The 14,251-nt window shown below is 42.6% G+C and overlaps 1 pseudogene; it reads right to left on the reverse strand.

The window, feature by feature from the left end:
• Positions 1-12,017: 12,017 nt before the first annotated feature.
• On the reverse strand, positions 12,018-14,105 carry LOC109457437 (tigger transposable element-derived protein 1; annotated as a pseudogene).
• Between the last annotated feature and the right edge of the window lie 146 nt (positions 14,106-14,251).

Here is a 14,251-nt window from a genome sequence, read left to right on the forward strand (position 1 = left end):
CCACCCGCACCCCCCTATTGTGCAAAGAGTTCTAGAGCCCATCCTGGCAAAAATTAAACATTTTTTCCCTCCCACAAAGGAGAGACCCAGGGTACCCAAGCCCCTATGCAGTCTTGGGGTGTTTGCTTTAATACCCCTGCTCTGTGCGTGGACGCCTGCGCTCCTACTCGAGTAAGGCCCTGGGTCCCTTCGAAGCAGATAAAGACCGGCTTCGTACCCTGGGCTGAGGCAGGAAGACCTTAGGGGCTGAAATGGCAGCCTCGACGACCCTACCATGCAGCCTCTGCCGCCCACTCCCGGATAGAGCACCAATGCAATTTCAAATACGTTCCTGCCCTCGGTCCCCTGGACTCCAGCATTAGGCTTTGTCTTCCATTAGACCTGAGGACGTACTTCAGCCATCCAGCCCACGAAGGATGTGGTGTGGCAGGTATGACATCTCCAGAACATCCAAAGTACAAAAGATGATGACACATATGTAGCACTTATTATGTGCCAGGCGGTGTTTGAAGAGCTTTCATGTTATCGCTCATTTAGTGCTCCCAACGGGATCCTGCTAGAAAGCAAAGTCAGGATAATCTCAGATCTTCTCATAACTGCTTTGCTTTGCTGTAACTATTCTGTAGTTTCTAAATTAAAGTTAATCTGGTCCCAGCAATTCTTAGAGGAAGCAATTCTTAGAGGAAGCTTAGAGGAAGCCAAAATATATATATATTTTTTTGGTAGTAGCTCTGGTCCTCCTTCCTTGGGGGGTTGTAGGATTCCAGGTCAGGGCAGTGGCAGTGGCACGAGAGATCCTGGTCAGCAATCCGTGGTAGCTGTCACCAGGATCTCCTTTCTCAAGCCTGTGTGGTACCCTGAAGACCAGCAGCTCCCCAGGGACTGCCCTCTCTCTGGCTTGACTGTCCAGTGGGAACCTGGCTGTGCACCCAGTGTCCATCTTTCACAGACACCTGCCAGCCATTTGCATGTCCCCAAATCTCCATCACTGGCAGGAGCTATAAGCCCCAACTCCTAATGTCCAGAAAATCCAGCTTTCTCCCCTGGGGGCCAAACACACTCCTTTCCCCTTTGTCCCCACTTCTATCCAGTCCTCCTAGAGAGCCAATTCCATTAGGTAAACTGGGACCGTCTCCTAAGGTCAGAATTACCCAAACCTGCCGGAGACCCAGTGAGAGCTGGCCACTTAAGTGGGAGGGGGAAAATATTTCCCATGACTGCAAAAGAAAAATACATCAGCTAATTTATCAGTGTCTCAGAGTGCTATACCAACTGTGTAGCAATAGTTTTCCATGTCAGGATTTTACTCCTGCCAATATTATAAGTGGAAATATCCATATCATTATTAACTCCATTATTGGGGAACAGTGTGTACTTCCAGGACTTTTTTCCAAGTCAAGTTGTTGTCCTTTCAATCTTAGTTGTGGAGGGCGCAGCTCAGTTCCAGGTCCAGTTGCCGTTGTTAGTTGCAGGGGGCGCAGCCCTCCATCCCTTGAGGGAGTCAAACCCGCCACCTTGTGGTTGAGAGGCCACTGGCCCATGTGGGAATCGAACAGGCAGCCTTCGGAGTTAGGAGCACAGGGCTCTAACCGCCTGAGCCACCGGGCCGGCCCCATTATTAACTCTTAAAGGTGTAAATCATACCATTTTTTATAGGCCAGTGGCTCTCAAAGTGTAGTCTCCCTTTCAAGGGATGCACAAGGTCAAAACACTTTTCCTATTAACACTGACATTATCTGCCGTTTTTGCTCCTTCTTTCACCAGTATACACTGGAGTTTTCCAGAAACTGTGTTGTGTGATGTCAACATCTCTTTGACAGCTAATGGAATATGTGTTTATGTATTTGGTATTCAGAGTCTTTAAGTTTCTACTATCATAAATATCAAAAGATATTACCACATAAACAAAAGTTCTTTATGGTCCTCGGTACTTTTTAAGAGTATAAAAGGAGTCTTCAGGTCAAAAAGGTTAAGAGCTGGTATTTAAAAATTCCAAATTAAACTATTTGTAATGTTTGTTTATCATTTAGAATTTTAAAATATCGAGTGGAAGCTTTTAGACTTAGACATACACTGTTTTCATGCATCATTCTTGTGCAAACATAAAAAGGACAATATAAGCAAAATAAAGTCATTAAGGAATTCTTGTAACTCTTTACACTCAGAACCTCTATTCTTCTAAATCATTTTTAACTCAAAGCTGTTGGTGTCCTTCATTACCAGGTGTGGGTGAGGCAGTATGTCTTACGAATACTCCACTACTGTTTGCCTCCAAAGCCGCTGATACCTACTATCCATATTCTGATGCTGACAGGTCCTTGATCTTACCTGAAGGTGTCAGGGGAAGGTTTTCAGACAACAGACGGCATGTTTCTTTTCCAGATGGGCCTTACATGATTTGTTGACAGAAACGTGGAGATTACAGTTGTCAAGTCATCCCCCCAGGAATAGCCACTGAGTTTGTGCATGTTCAGGCAGTGACAACACATCTCCACCCCCATCTGGCCATCCGTGATTATAAAATGCCCTCCATTGTTAAGATGCATCAGGACTTCAGAGACATTACAGTGCAAAACAACGTGAGTTTTAGCACCAATGAAATATGGAATTCATTGGATAGAATTCATCCTTTGCTCCAGGTTCTACTAAAAGAATGATGGGGAGTTTTCCTCCTACATAGGAACTCTTATTGTCAATGACAATTCTGTTTCAAAATCAAAGCCAACCACTTGGGTTCCGTCTAATTACAACTGCACAGAGAGTGCTCAAGCCAAAGGCCATTGGTGAGTAAAGGATGCAAGTTACATTTCTCCAAAGACATCATTGTTGGTCTTGCCACTGTGTTAAAATTTTTCTGTTTTGATAGACTCTCTCCATTGTTAACATTTTTTCAATGACTATAACCTTAGTAATTTAACAGTGGGACCTATCATTAGGTCATTAATTTTGAAATTGATTTATATTAATAGTATGATGCCTTAGTGACTACTGTTAATGGTTTAATACAAAATGTGATTATCTGGTGTAAACAGAATTTGGGGAGAATGGGGGTGGGGTGGGCGGGTCACAGGAGAGAAGAGGGAGGGCATCTGTGTTGTGACAATGAGTTTGCTTGTGATGCTTTTGGTCTAAATATGAGTCAGTGATACAGATCCATGAGAGAGCAGGTTTTGAGAACCACCCTTGCAGGGAAGTCAGGATGCCAGCATCTTCTATTTTTACAGAGTTTATAACTGTGTCTATTTGGTCTAAGTAAATATCTGATGATAAATATCCAGTGCAACCAGTTCCACAAGTGGAAATCCTCAAATCACAAATTCTTCCTTAGGTAAAAAACAAACAAACAAACAAAAAATGCAAGCACCTGTAGAAATAAAACAACTGTGGTTTCCAGGCCAGCGCCATTAGCATCACCTAGAAACTTGTTAGAAATGCAGAATTCGAGGTCCATATCCCAGACTTACTGAATCAGAAACGGGGCGTGGAGTCCTACAATCTCTGGCTTAAAAAGTCCTCCAGGTGATTCTGACCCAAACTCAAGTTTGAGACCCACTGTTTTAGCCAATGTGTGGTGAGACAAATTCACTATGGACTATACACTTTGCTTCCCTGAAAAACCAAATCCAAGCCAAGACTGCTGCTGCCACAAAGGAAAGGAGGAAGAAGAGAAGCCCAAGAGAGGAAGTAATCATATTTTGGTAGCAAGGCTAGAGGGAACAGAAAAAAAATGACATGTCAATACAGTCAATAAAATCCCAATTAAGGGAAACTCTTCGTGCCAAACAACACAATTTCTTAAAAGAAAAGATGGCGAGGAAAGCTATAGATTTCCTCTAGAGACGTAACCAATTGCAATGTGCAGACTTTGTTTAGATCCTAAATCAAAGTGTAAACAAATACTTTTTAGGGCAATTAGGAAGATGTAAACACTGGATATTTGAATGATATTGGGGAGTTGTTGATTGGGGAGATGATGATGGGATGATGATTAAGTTTTAAAACAGGAGTCTTCAAAAGGCTATATGTGGGGTGGCCGGTTAGCTCCTTTGGAGTGTGGTGCTGATAACACTAAGGTTGCCAGTTCAATCCCTGCATGGGCCACTGTGAGCTGCACCCTCCTTCAAAAAAAAAAAAAAAAAAAAGGCTATGTGTAGTTTAAGATTCCATTTTTATGACAGTCTGGGAAAGGTAAAACTAAAGAATAGAAAATAGACCTATTTTTAGAAAATATGTAATTTGGAGGTGGGAGAAGGAGTTCCCTGCAAGGGGCAGAGGGGGGAGTTTTGAGGGGTGACAGAGCTGTTCTATTCCTGATTGTGATGATTATATAACTAAGTGAGCTTATAAAACCTCAGACTTGTACCTTAAAAGGTAAATTTTACTGCATGTAAATTATACCTTAATAAACTTGACCAAAACCAAAAATAAACCCAAAAAAATGCATTGTTGTTTAGAGATACATACTGAAATATTTACAGACAAAATATACTATCTGTGGTTTGCTTTGAAATAACAGGGGATGCTGTTGCTTTGTGGGTATAGCCGGAACACTTTCCATTTCCCACAATGGAAAGCCTTTGAAGCTAAACGCATTCAACTAGCCTCTCTACTTTGTAGGAGTTTAAAGTTTTCCATAATAAAAAGTTTTTTAAAAACTAAAGAAGCAAAACGCTTCATTAATTACGGTGTCCCCACAAGCACCCATGTAGCCAAGAACCCAGAAGGCGGGTTAGCGAGCGAGGGCTGAGGGCTCAACCTTTAGCAGTGGGAACCCTTAAAGCAGCAGTTCTGGTGGAACCTGTGGTTGTTACCTGTCCCCTTCATTCCACACGGCACAGGACTAGCAGGGAGGTTATGGCAAACAGTCTAAGAGGGCACCCTCCCTGGCCTCTGCTTGTTAGGCCCTTTCACCAAGGGAGCTGTTGGTAAACAAGCTGATTATGAGCAGCCTGGATGCGTTCCAAGTGGTGCTGTGGCCACTGACTCTCGGGAACCAGGAAGCTAGAAAGGTCAGGGACTGGTCAGTGCCATGCCTCACAATGCAGGGGGTCCCTTGGGGCGGGGCTCTTTGGTTCCTGCGATGTGTTGGGAGGAAGTCTGCCCTGCTCCATCAGAAACATCATCGTTCCCAATGGAAGGGCCACGTCACAACGGCCTATAAACCTCATGCTTCCTGCACTCTGCCTTCGGCCTTTCAGGGACCAAGAAAGAACTTAGGGACATGAAGGCAGTGGGAATCAAGAGGGAGGCGGCTGGTGGGGGTAAAATGTGAGGAAGGGACTGATGAAATTTATTTGCTGGAGAAGAAAGGTACATAGACTGGGCAGGAGCTTGAAGAAGGGTTACGGAACATTCCTTTAGTATAGGAGAGACTTCAGCAAATTTGAGCCTAAGCAAAAGGCACCCAGGTAGAGAAACAGATTTAAAATGTGAAAGAAAAAAAGGGTAAAGATCGCACAGGAGATAAATTGGAAACTCGGTATCTTACAATTTGCCTGAAGAGAAGGGATGGCGTGGAGTAGACATGTTTGTCTGTCACAGCATCCCCTCTTTTTCTGGGGTGTTCTGCTGCTTCTTCAATGGGGGCTGCCTACCTCCCACTTCCCTTGCCCCCAGCTCCACTCACATGGCTACCACTGTCATTCAAATTGTTTTCTCCTATAAGTAAATGTTGTTTTTCTCTGGCTGCTTTTAAGAGTTTTTTCTTTGTCTTCAGTTTTCAGAAGTTTAATTATATTGTGTCTTGATGTGAATTTCTTTGGGTTCATTCTGTTTGGAGTTTGCTCAGCTTCTTGAATCTGCACATTTGTCGCTTGCCAAATTTGGGAAGTCTTCACTCATTTTTTCTTCAAGTAGTTTTTCAGCCTGCTTTCCTCCTCTCCTTCCAGGACTCTGATAACATGAATAACATAAATATTAGATTTTTTTTTTTATGTTCCAGTTCCCTTAGGCTCTGTTCATTTTGGTGGGGGGGGAATAATGGGGAACAGTGTGTTTTTCCAGCCCATCAGTTCCAAGTCATGTCATTGTCCTTCAGTCTAGTTGTAGAGGGCGCAGCTCAGCTCCAAGTCCAGTTGCCGTTTTCAATCTTTAGTTGCAGGGGGTGCAGCCCACCATCCCATGCAGGAATTGAACCGGCAACCTTGTTAAGAGCTCGCGCTCTAACCAACTGAGCCATCTGGCTGCCCCTCCTGCTCATTTTTTTGAAATCTATTTTCTCTGTTGTTCAGATTAGGTAGGTAATTTCTATTGTTCTATCTTCCCGTTCGCTGATTCTTTCATCTACTCCCTTCATTCTACTATTGAGTCCATCCACTGAGCTTTTTATTTGGTTATTATAGTTTTCAGTTCTAAAATATCTATTCTTTATAGCTTATATTACTTTTCTGAGACTTTCTTTACTAAGTCTTATTTTTCTTGTATTTCAAGCAAAATATTAATTGCTCATGGAAGCATTTTGATCATGTGTTTTAAAATCATTGCCAGGTAGTGTTAACATCTCTGTGATCTCCATCTTTGCATCTGTTTTCTTTTTTTCACTCAGTGTGAGATCTTTCTCATTCTTGATATGCAGAGTGGTTTTCTATTGAAACCTTGACATTTTCATTACTATGTTATACAGCTCTGATATTATTTAAACAGAGGTTATAGTGGGCTTTCTCTGATGCTGCTTTGGTACGGGAGGGGAGAGATAACTGCCTTATTTCTGCCAGGTGGAGATAGATGTCCAAACTGCCGCACTGACACCTGAGAGGGGACTCCTCTTTATTAATGGTGAGAGTGGAAGTCCAGACTCTCCATGTGGTTTCCACTGACAGCACGGGGTAGGGGTGGTCTCATTACTGGCCAGCTGGGATGAAAGATCAACCCCCTACTTGGCTTTTCAGACACTGCCTGGCAGGATTATTTGGAAACCTCATTACAGCCTCATAAGGATAGAAGTCTAGGTTTCCAGTCAACCTTCGCTTGTGTGGTTGGGATTGGGTCAAAATTTTTTGTTTGTTTTCCTGTGGTGTTTGGCTGGAATAGAACGTTATTATCTGAAATTTCTGTCTTGCTAAAGCGGCCCCTTTCCTGCTCCTCTAACTACAGAAAGCAGGCTATTGTTGAGGATTTTTTGTCGATGCCTCTTGGCATTCTGAGTTGCTGCCTCCTTCAGTTCCAAGTCTCAGCTGTCTGAGGCAAAAAGAAAACCCAGGGAACGTACCACCAGGTCGTTACTGAGATTCTGAGTCTCTAGCCAGCCTGCCTGCTTCTCTCCACGTTTAGGATGCTTGTTTTATATATAATGGCTGGGGCTTTTCGTTGTACATAGGCGGAGGAATGGGAAACATGTATCTAGTCCATATTCCTGGAAGCAAAATTCTATGGGAGCATATTTTTATAGCAAGTTAGTGGTCTCTCCAATACCATGGGACCTTACAGGTGGCTAAGAGGGGATGCAGACAAAAGAGAGAAGAGGCAAGGACTGAGTCAAGAGGCAAGAAGCAGGGAATCATAAAGGAAGCTAAAAAAGCACAGCTAGTGAGGTAGGAGGAAAAACAGAAGACGGAGCAAGATGACTATAGTTAATGACCTTTTAAAAAGGATAGTTTAAGTGGGGACACAATCATGACTAAAGCGGGTTTAAGAAAGAATGGGAACAAAGTGAAAGAAGCAAGTTACGAAAGCTACATATTGTGTGATTCCATTGATATGAAATGTCCATAATAGCCCAATCTATAGAGACAGAAGTCAATTAGTGGTTGCCTAGGGCCGTGGTTGATGGGGCAGTTTGGGGGAATGGGGAATGACTTCTAATGGGTATGAGGTTTCTTTTGAGGGGTGATGAAAATTTTTTAATTAGATTGTGGTGATGGTTGTACAACTCTGAGATTTTTTTTAAAAATGGAATTGTATACTTTAAATGGATAAATTATATAGTATATAAATTATATTTCAATAAAGCTGTTAATGAAGGAAAGAAGGAAGGAAGGAAGGAAGGAAGGAAGGAAGGAAGGAAGGAAGGAAGGAACTGAGGGAGAGAGGAAAGGAGGGAGGAAAAAAAGAAGGGATGAAAAAGAAAATGACATGCATTGGCAAAAAATATGAAACTTTTATGCAGGACAAATTTTCTTTATATAAAAAGTGTTAACAATCCAACAGAAAAAAAACTGGTAAAAGATACAACAGAAGAATATATAAAAAGATGCTTAACTCATAGTAGTAGAACTATAAATTACATTGAAATAACATTTATTTCATCTATCAGAGCGACAAAATCCTACAGTGTGTTAACATTTGGCAAGACTTTAGGAAAATGGGTACTCTCGGACATCGGTAGTGGGCGTGTAAATTGGAACAACCCCCCATGGAGAGCAATTTATTAGTATCTATCAAAATTACAAATGTATATAAACTTAGACCAGGCATTTCTACCTCTAGTTATTATCTTATATTTTTACTTCCAGACATGGGACATACTTACATGCAGGGTCATTCATATAATTACAGGTTTTTTTGTAACAGCAAATAACTGGAAACAAATGTCCACTGGGAGGAGACCAATAAAAGACAGTGAGGAAGCTCTTCATGTACTCATAGTAAATGAGAAAATTCCCCATGATGTATTATTAAGGGGAAAATACAAGGGAAAACATGACATATATAATATGTTGCCATTTATATTTAAATATATATATATATATTTGTAGCAACCAAAACAATCTCTGAATGTATAAACAAAGAAGCTAATAATTCTAGATAACTATGCAGCATGAGAGGGGGAACTGGAAGGTAGAGTGAGAAAGCTGTATACCTTTTCATAATTTTTGAAATTTTAAGCATATTTTTAAGAAAAGAGGAGAGAATATGAGGTGAGGTAGTGGAAATAATAAGTATAATAATTTATCTTAGTCTATTTGGACTATTATACCAAAAATACCATAGACTGGGAAGCTTAACAACAACATTTACTTCTCACAGTTCTGATGGTCATGAAGTCCAAGATCAAGGCTCTGGCAGGTTCAGGGTCTGGTAAGAGCCCACTGCTTCATAAATGGCCATGTTCTCACTGCATGGTGAAAAGGGCACGGGAGTTTTCTTGGGCCTCTTTTACAAGGGCACTAATCCCTGGTGAGAGTCACCCTTACGACCTAATCTCCTCCCAAAGCCCACCTCCTAATACACCTTGGGGGTTAGAATTTCAACTCAAGGCATTTTCGGAGGACACAGCCATTCAGTGTATAGCACAGTTATTACAGCTTTGCAATAAGGAAGAGGGTAGGGATTTGCAAAGTGGTAGCTGGAGAAGGTGGTGGGGTCAAAATGCGATTTTTTTAAGATGGGAGATATTCCAGCATGTTTTTTAGGCTGATGGGAATAATACAGACATTTAGATCGTTTCATGCCTTTTGCTATACACGTATTACACGTATACTTTTTAAATACCTCCATCATATCTCTATTTGTCTGCTTATATGTTTCTTTCTCTATTGGGTAAAACATTCCCGGAAGGCAAGGACCATCCCTATTCATTTGTGTGTCTCCCGTCCCTCACCTGGTCCTGACATGAAGTAGGTGCTCAGCACGTTTGTTAAATGGTGTCGGAGAAGCTCCACCCCGTGGCTGAACCCATCCAGAACACCTCAGCGCCAAGTGCAGGTTTCCCTCTCCTCCTTGTACAGTGAGGTGAGCTTGGGTTGGAACAATAAGGAAAGACTCCCAAAAGCAGCACAACGTAAAGCAGACAGAGAGGAGAAAAGCAGGCATTACAGTGAGAATGACACGAGCTGAGTTAGAGAGACATGGGTAATGACAGTGATGTATGGTGGTCGGAACGATGAGAAGAGCTAGCATCCATTGAAAGTCTACTGTGCACCAATAACTGTTTAACTTGTTCCACATATTAGTTCATTTATCCCTGACAAGAACTCTATAAGGAAGGTATTGTCACCATTTTACAGATGGAGAAACGAAGGCACAGAGGGAGCAAGGAAGTTGTCCAAAGTCACAAAGCATCAAGGAATGAAAATACATGGGACAAAAAGAAGATTGTCCTGATGTGGTGACTTGACCTGATCAAAAACAGATTTATTCTTGCACGTTTCCTGTTGTCCCTTTTCCTTCCTGCCCACTACCAAATATTTCATAAATGTATGCCACAGCTTTTTTCCACAACTGCAAAAACATCCCTTCGTCCCTGACCCAAGGGGTGAGAAATCCATTGTAATTCTTGCTCCTATATACAGTTCCAGAAATAATGCCAAGGAGTTTTCCTAGCTTCATTTCTTTAACTTCCTTTCCCAAACACAGTGTGGCATGTTTTAAAATTAGTTTCTTCCTACAAATAGATATTGCCCTTGAAATTTCATTTTTTCTACCTAAAACGATCTTTTCTCTTGTTTTCTTGACTTCAGCCAAATATGAAACAGCTTACTAAAACACACGAACTCATTTCCCCTCTTACTACTTCTCTTCCTTTCTGTACTTATACCTCCCTTCAGAAAAATATCCCCTTTTTCAAACACACTTGAAAAACTCATTTACCAGTAAGTTAGGGAAAATTTTACCTTTACTGATTGCTCTGGGATTATTATGATGTTATTAGATACTTAATGTTATTAGATACAAAAATGTGTTCTGTTTAGTCAGGATCCTTGTAGTTGAGAGACCCTACCTTTGGGCCCTGTTATAGGCTGAATTGGGTCCCCTCCCCCCAAATTCTTATATTGAAAGCCTAACCCCCAGTACTTCAGAATGTACCTGTATTTGGAGATAGAGTCTTTAAAGAGGTAATTCAGTTAAAACGAGGTTATTACGGTTGGCCCTAATCCAATAGGATTGATGTCCTTTCAAGAAGAGGAGGTTAGGGCCGGCCTGGTGGCTCAGGTTGTTGGAACTCCATGCTCCTAACTCCGAAGGCTACCAGTTCGATTCCCACATGGGCCCATGGGCTCTCAACCACAAGGTGGCGGGTTTGACTCCCTCAAAGGATGGTGGGCTGCACCCCCTGCAACTAGCAATGGCAACTGGACCTGGAGCTGAGCCGCACCCTCCACAACTAAGACTGAAAGGACAACAACTTGAAGCTGAACAGCACCCTCCACAACTAAGAGTGAAAGGACAGCAACTTGACTTGGAAAAAAGTCCTGGAAGTACACACTGTTCCCCAATAAAGTCCTGTTCCCCTTCCCCAATAAAATCTTTAAAAAAAAAAAAAAAGAAGAAGAAGAAGAGGAGGTTAGGACACAGACATACAGGAAAATCACGTGAAGACACAGGGCAGATGGCCATCTATAAGCCAAAGAAGAGTCTCAAAAGAACCCAGTCCTACCAGCATGTTAGTCTCAAGACTTCTAGCTCCAAAATGTAAGAAAATACATGTCTGCTATTTAGCCGCCCAGTTTGTGGCATTTTGTTATGGGAGCTCTAGCAAATTAAGACAGGCCCCCACCCAAAGCCCACCTCTTATACTGTGTCAAACACTCATTTTCCAAACCTGTATACCCAATAGCTTATTGGATGTCTGCACTTGTATATCCCATAGACCCTTCACACTCAGTGTGTGCAAAACATCTCCCCATTTCCCCCACTCCCTGCCCCTGGCAGCCACTATTCTAATCTCTGTGTCTATGTTTTTAAGATTCCATATGTATGTGAGATGACACAGTATGTGTCTTTCTCTGACTTATTCCACTTAGCATAATACCTTCTAGGTCCATCCTTGTTGTCTCAAATGGCAGAATTACCTTCTTTCTATGGTTGAATAATATTGCATTGTATGTGTACACATTTTCTTTATCCATTCATCAATTGATTGGACACTTAGGTTGTTTCCATGTCTTGGCTATTGTGAATCATACTGCACTGAATGTGGCGTGCAGATATCTGTTAGTTCCCCAGGCTAATGGGATGGCTCCGGAATCAGTCTTGTTAGGTTTGAGTCAGTAATGAGGATGTTACTGGGTCTGCAGTGGAGTCCATTGTCGGTGGGCTTGTTACCAGGGGCCTGGGCTGGCATGCATCCTGTCTGGTCCCTAGTAGTATGGAACTGCCTCCGGTACCGTGTTCGAAAGGGTGGTGCTGGGACAAGGGTTCACTTCAGGTTTCACAGCAGGGTCCTCAGACAGCGAGTCTATTACCAGGTACGTGGATGTAGCTTCCACCAGGTCCCTGGGAGGATCTGGTCATTGGATGGACCCCTGAGTGAGCAGGACTGGCTCTGAGAAAATAAATGTTTTCAGGACTATGGCTGAGAAGGGCTAACATTGAGGCCCAGGCCTGTTTCAGGTTTCACAGCCAACACTGAGGTCTTCAGACCCGGATCTGGAGGCATGGATTGGGATGTCCCCCCGCCAGGTCCCTGGGTGGGCTGGACTGCTCCATGGCCATGGCTAGAGGGGCCTGAGCCAAGTGTAGGCCCCTTTCAGGATGTCCAGGGCACAGACAGGAGCGTTTCCTGCCCGCCCTTGTGCCAGCAGGACTGTTCACAGATTGTAGCTGGGATGGGCTGGAGCCATTACAGGGCTGTTTCAAAATCTAGTTTGACCAAGTTTCGCAGGCTTTCTTCCAGGGGCTCCTGGGTCACACCTGAGTGGCTGGAGCCAGTTCGTGTGCCACTTCAGGGTCCATAGCCAGGACCAAGGTCTGTATGCCTATTACCCAATGCACAGGTAGACGTGACTCCTGGATCCCCTATCACATTGTGCTGGTGACAGAACCAAAGCCAAATGCCACTGTTGCTGAGTCCTCAGGGGTACGGAACTGTTTCTGGGTCTGCAGCCTCAGCCGTGGTTGGCGAGTCAGTAGCCCGGGTGGGGACCTGCTTTCTCAGAACGGCTCTCCTCAGTCTTGGATTGCACAGCGGTTTCACAATCTACCTGGATCCCAAAGTTCCCACAAAGGTACTTCTGTCCCTGGACGGATGCCAGTTGTTGGTGGGGGTCGGGGGGAGTCTGAGCAAGGGACATTTTACGCAGCCATCTCACTGACGTTACCACTTTGAGTATACCTAAAGATTTGATTTCTATGTAAATGTAAATATTTTTTTTAATAAATTAAAAGAATAAAAAGGAAAACCACAAAATGTAATATATAGTCGGCCCTCTGTATCTGTGGGTTCTGCATCCACAGATTCGACTAACTGCAGATCAAAAATATTCAAAAAACGGTGTTAGGTTGCTGCTACGTGTACTATGTAGTTAGGCCTACATGGCGGTGTCTGTACTGAATGAAGATGGACAGACTTTTTCTTCTTGTCATTGTTCCCTAAATAGAGTATAACAACTATTTACATAGTGTTTTATAAGACAGTTAGGTATTATAAGAGATCTAGAGATGATTTCAAGAACAGGCAGACCTCAGAGATACTGTGGTTTCGGTTCCACAATCAAGTGAACATCGCCGTAAAGTGAGTCACATGGATATTTTGGATTTACCAGTGCATATAAAAGTTATGTTTCCACTACACCATAGTCTAATTGAGTGTGCAATAATGTCGCGTCTAAAAAAATAATAATGTGTGTACCTTAATTTAAAAATATTGCTGAAAAATGCCAACCATCATCTGAGCCTTCAGTGAGTCATAATCTTTTTTGCTGGTGGTGGCTCTTGCCGCAATGTTGATGGCTGCTGACTGCTCAGGGAGGTGGTTGCAGATGGTTGGGGTGGTTGTGGCAGTTTCTTAAAATAAGACAATGAAATTTGCTGCATTGATTGACTCTTCTTTCACCTGTGATTTCTCTGTAGCATGTGATGCTGCTGTTTGATAGCATTTTAGCCACAGTAGAACTTCCAAAATTGGAGTCAATCCTCTCAAATCCTGCTTCTGCTTTATCAACTACGTTTATGTAATATCCTAAATCCTTTGTTGTCAGTTCAACATTCTTCACGGCATCTTCACCAGTAGATTCCATCTCAAGAAACCACTTTCTTTCTTCACCCAAAAGAAACAAGTCCTCATCTTTTAAAATTTTATCATGAGATTGCAGCAGTTCAGCCACATCTTCAGGCCCCACTAATTCTCTTGCTATTTCCACCCCATCTGCCGTTACTTCCTCCACTGAAGTCTTGAACCTCTCAAAGTCATCCATGAGGGTTGGAATCAGCTTCTTCTAAACTCCTGTTAATATTGATATTTTGACCTCTTCCCATGGTTCACAAATGTTCTTTTTTTTTTTCTTTTAAAGATTTTATTGGAGAAAGGGAACAGGACTTTATTGGGGAACAGTGTGTACTTCCAGGACTTTTTTCCAAGTCAAGTTGTTCTTTC

Source organism: Rhinolophus sinicus, linkage group LG04 (assembly GCF_036562045.2).
Source record: "Rhinolophus sinicus isolate RSC01 linkage group LG04, ASM3656204v1, whole genome shotgun sequence".
NCBI lineage: Eukaryota > Metazoa > Chordata > Mammalia > Chiroptera > Rhinolophidae > Rhinolophus > Rhinolophus sinicus.